We start from the raw sequence: 5,286 nt of genomic DNA, 5'->3' as shown, positions 1-5,286 counted from the left end.
CCCTCGGAGACAGAGCGTGACAGGGGCGAGGTGGCGACTGAGCGAGCCCGGCCATCCCTGTGCTGTCCGCTCACCTCCCAGGAAACTGGAGCTGGGGGAAGGGACTCCGTGCCCGTGGAGGACCCGATGTGCTGGGCAGGGCACCCCTGTGGACTTCACCTCCCTCCGAGGTTGCTGGTGGTGTCCCTATTAAACAGATGAGAAAGGTGTGATTTTTCAAAAATTATATTACTATTAAGGGCCAGGAATGAGTTCAAACACAGGTTTCTCAGACAGCAGAGTCTGTATTTCTGTGTAATGGGTTCCTTATAGCTGAAATAAAAGGTTTAAAGATCACGCCCTGTTTGATGCAGGAGACAATCCATCGTGAGAACGTGGCGATTCTCTTTCTGGAAGTCTTGGGACTGTCAATCGCACAGGCCACCGAGATAATTTCATGAATACTAGATAGCTGTTAGAGGAGTTTTTTAAAAAAATCTGTTAGACAACTTTTCCCAAGAAATGCCTATCGGCTAACATGATTTGAGATAAGGGTAAGCAGATGTCAGGATGGACCATCAAGGAGCCAAGAAGCCCAAGGATATCTGGAAGGATTCCGAAGGGCAATGGGGACAGACAGACTCAGATTTAGAAAGCCACAGGCAGTGGTGACAGCTGTCAGAGGCTCTCAAGATGTTGCACGGAAAACAACTGCTCTGTGAAAAGGAGAGACAACATTCTCCTCCCGTAGGCTGACATGATTCTTCACTTTAAAATAGTGAAAGTATAAAAGGGAGGGACAGGCTTCACTCCTTGTGCTGTGTGCTGCTTGGTCAAGAGGCAGGGCCTACGTGGTGACATGGAAGAGGACGTGGAAACACGCCCCTCCCTGTGTGAGCAGCAGCTTCTAGGGTGCTGGAGCTTCAAGCTCCACTCAGTTGCCAGCATGGAACAGAAATTCCCAGGTGAATCTCTCACTCCTATATTTTAAAAAGCCTATCACACCAGTGTGAGCAAATAGCTAACTTTAGATGATCTCTATTTTACGTGGCAGCTTTGAATCATGTCTATTTCTCACTGGAGTCTGTTTATAAATAGACCAGTGGCTGTGTGTCCATCACGACCGAGAAGCTAATAGCTTATAGTGGTGTTGATATTTCTGCCCTCACACTCACGATTGAGTTACTTCGCTGCTTTATTCGGGGCTCTTTGCAAAATAAAGGAGTGTTAAAAAGAATCCATCAGTGAGTCCCAGGAAAAAGTTTTATCAGTCAATGAAATTGTGCAGTGCTAACTATCCACAAAGTCAGATGACAATCGTAAGCTCAGCCTTAGTGGCATTGTTCAAGAATGGTATAATTCCAGAAATGTGTTAACAGAAACACGATTTATGCTGTCATCAATTTTAGTCCATTAATGAACATGAAAGGCAATATTCATTCATTCATTTAACATATATTTATTGAAATAGTTGAAAGTACTTAAAAATTTTAGAGTCTTCAAAATACCTTCTTGCAAATTACATAAGCGTTGAGACTTAGCATAAATTATTGCTCAGAATCTTAAATAGATTTTCAATTTAATTTATGGGAAAACTGGGATAATTTCATGGGCTATTTTTTGTCACCACGATATTACTGGAACTTAGCACATATTGGGCATTCAATAAATGTGTTAAATTAAATTGACTCTATTTCAATTTAAGCAGTATTCATTGTGTATGTAAATTTATGCACAGAAGTCTGAGAATACAGCCAGGAATTAATCACTTCAAACCTTTGTGTAAATGTCTTAAAAGTCACATTTAATTTCCAATTAGGAGTAGGGGACAGTGGAAGCAATTTGACTAATGAGACTCAGAGAATCACAGCATATCTTTGATTGACCAACGGATCGTGACTTTGATCAAATTGTCTCTGCTGTATTGTCTTGGAAAAGCCTATTATTTTGTGATTTGCACAAACTAGAGTTTTGCTGGGCTGGACGATTAGATGGTGTGGAAAGAACTAATAGGAAGAACATAAAATATTTGACCTTAAACACATTTTTAAAATGTGATGATGTTGATAGACCATTTTGCTAAGTTTTGGCCTTGCATCTTCCCGTTATACTTTTTTTTGGACAGGAATGGCCAAGTGATGATGACTCTTCATCAAAAACTCAGATTTTGCTGGCATTACACACATAGATTGCATCGTGAGCACTTTCATCGGATTCCAAATAATAGACATTAAGAGGTTTGTTGTCCAGTTTCCAAAGGGGGCTGGAGATGGCAGGAAGCTCCCGTTTTAATCTGATTGATTAGCGACCTACATTCTAAATGGCATACCTCTAAAAATGCCAAAAATCACTGTTTTTCAGGTTAGAGATTACCAAGATAACAGCCAGGCTAGAAAGATGTGAATAATTATTAATTAACTAGCCATATTAATTGAGCTATTCTTATATCCAGCTATCACTGAGCATTTTCTACAGAAATCTCATTAGATCCTTGCAACCATCTTCTGAGGTAGGCCTCGTTCTGGTTATTGATTGCTGTGTAGCAAGTTACCCAAACTCGGCGGCTTAAACAACTGCTGCCCAACTCCTCTCTCTCTGTTCGCTTTGCTTAAGGCCTCTCGAAATGAGTCTTCATTGACCTACAACTGAAAAAACATCTTGGGTGCACATAGGAACATGCGGTGGAAGAGGAGGCTCTAAAACATACGCCTCGTTACAGTGATGGCGTTGAAAGCTAGTGGAGAAACGAATGGCTGAGAGGCCGAGGGGAAGAATAGGGGTGAAGGCTCCCCATAAAATGCAGAACCCAGTGTCGAAGAGAGAGCAATGCTTTGCTGACAAGAGGGAATGGGGCTCCGCACAAAGAAGCCAAATATACAAAGAAGCAGGATATTGAGGAAAAGAGAGAGTTGGGAGCCGCCGTGAGCGCGGACGAAAGCGGAGTGAATTTTAGAAAGGGGTGAAGGCGGGGGGCCGCCCTCCTCCTCAGCCGCCATGTCTAAAAGTGGTCACGATACTTGCTTTTTTGGTTTGTTTTAAAACGAGGCTGAGAGAATGCTCGCTCCAGCAGCACATGTACTAAAATCGGAATGATACAGAGAAGATGAGCATGGCTCTCGCACGTGCATGATACACAAAAAAATAAAGAAAGAAGATGAGAGATAATGTCTGTAAAGTCCCAGCGTCTAACAAATACTGAAGGGAAAAAAATGACAGTTTTTGTTATCCTGTAAGAGTGGCAGATAATGAAATCAGTAAGAACGAAGGCGTCTAACGAAGAGGCCTTCTCTCTGGGCGTAACTCCCATAGGTTCATATTTGTAGATCCTGCTCCTTTAAGAATTCCTGAAAGTAATAATGGGGATGCATTATAAAAGTCCATTATGGGGTCCAACTGGAAACCGTGCATTTGCTCATCATAGTCACGCAGGCTCTTTTAATCGTTTCAAATGGGAAGTTTCCAAAACTAAAAAGGGCACGAATAAAAAATAGATAGATAGATAGATAGATAGATAGATAGATAGATAGATAGATAGATAGATAGATATAGATAGATAGACAGACAGACAGACAGACAGTACAATTTAGGAAGCACTGCTGTGGGCAAGGTGACGAGTGTCACTCAAGGTCTGAACCGTGGGAAGGTCACTCTCGGTTCTTCCCTCCTTCACTGAACAGCCAGGGCTGCTGATTCTGTAGAAATATGGTGGCGCACAAGGCAGGGCCGCGAGGGAAATGGGACTCTGGTGGCCTGCCAGATGCTCGGAGGAGGGTAAGGATGCTGGTAGCACGTTTGGGTTGGTTTAGACCTGGCTTTTCTGAATCTCTGAATAGATCCTGGGGGAAGACGTGATGTGTGTGTGTGTGTGTGTGTGTGTTTTTAACAGTCTCTATTGCATTAGGTGAAACCTGGGTTTCTCTTGGGCCTGTAGAAACATTCTGCAACGAATCTCAGCCGTCTCTGTGGGTCGTTGGTGTTGCAGAGCATTTTCTACCTGCCGGCTCCTGTGACTGTCTTCCTGGGAGACCTGGAGCGGTGGCCTCAGACCGTGTTGACCGGGTACCGAGGCCCGCTCCAGACTCCTTCTAGCCCCTTCTCGAGTGATCTCGAGAGTAGATACACACGGAACCAACCCCAGAGGACCACAGCACAGCTCAGAGCTCAAGCCCAGGCTGGCGGGGTCAGCTCCTGGTTGGAACCCCGTCCCTTCCTCCTTCAGGAGGCCGGAAGACTTGCTCCAGGGAGGGAAGCGGGCCTGTGGGCTGCGGCCATTCCCAGGAGACCCTGACTTGTGCACAGCCATCTAAGACATGGCCTGTCCATGTCGCGCGTCATCGGGAACCGGACAGGAGGGGAGAGCGGGCTCTGAAGGATAGGATTGGTGGCGAAGGGTCAGTGGGGTTTTCTGTATCTTTCTAAAGAGACTACAGAGCTAAATAAACACCCTTCAGGTAAACATCAAAATACACGTTGTTCAATCATGTTTTCTTGTCTTCCTTCGTGCACGGAAACAGATTTCTTCCTCTTTCTTGTCTCTCCCCACCCACATCATTCTCATTCTCTCCGGTTTTGTTATCTGATTTCCCTCCTCTTAAAACAATAATAACTGGTAGAAGGCAAAGGACTGTGACCCCCGAGGGCGCCTCCCACCCCACGCTGCCTCCTGACCTGGCCTCCATTCATCTGAGCACCATTTGCTGCTGAGATAAAACACAGAGTAATCCTCAGGTACTTAACCTTGACCCACCTGTATCAACGGCCCCACTTGGGAAGAGGCCTGAGAGATTGGGCAAACAGATAGCACCCCTCCTTCAGGCCCCCCTGCCACACCCCGGGTTCCCAGTCTGCACAAACACCAGGCTGCGAGAGACCTCTCCCCTGGAGTGAGGCGGGTCAGAGAAACCGAAGCGAATCCCCCTCATGTTCTGCCTCCTCCTTAAAACGCCGATCCCAAATCTCCACGGGCAAGTGAAACTGGGTGGCTTCTGTTTCTACTTACGCACCTGTCACTTTAGCACAGAACTGCTGCCTTTCTCACTCGGGGAAGGGCCCTGGTGTTTTAAGCCTCGTGTAGATTTTGTTCTGACATCGACTCTGCTCGCCACATGTATGTGGCCGCCCTGCTACAAAAACTCTATTAAAAACCTGAGCTCACTGCCTGGGGCCCGGCTCAGAGCCAGACCTCCCCTCCTCCTCTGCTTGTTTCTCTGATTTGTAAAAGTCCTCCCAGCTTTAGATAGAGAGGGAGACCTGAGTGCCTGCCCCGCCGGCTCACAAAGTGGCCCCAGCTTTAGATAGAGAGGGAGA

At 45.8% G+C, this 5,286-nt stretch overlaps 1 pseudogene; it reads left to right on the top strand.

The window, feature by feature from the left end:
- The first annotated feature begins 3,033 nt into the window (after nucleotides 1-3,033).
- LOC112479967 lies at nucleotides 3,034-3,149 on the top strand (annotated as a pseudogene).
- Nucleotides 3,150-5,286: the final 2,137 nt, after the last annotated feature.

Source organism: Pteropus alecto, unplaced genomic scaffold, assembly GCF_000325575.1.
Source record: "Pteropus alecto unplaced genomic scaffold, ASM32557v1 scaffold21, whole genome shotgun sequence".
Lineage (NCBI taxonomy): Eukaryota > Metazoa > Chordata > Mammalia > Chiroptera > Pteropodidae > Pteropus > Pteropus alecto.
Note: the sequence above shows the minus strand (reverse complement) of the source record. Positions and strands in the feature narration are given on the sequence as shown.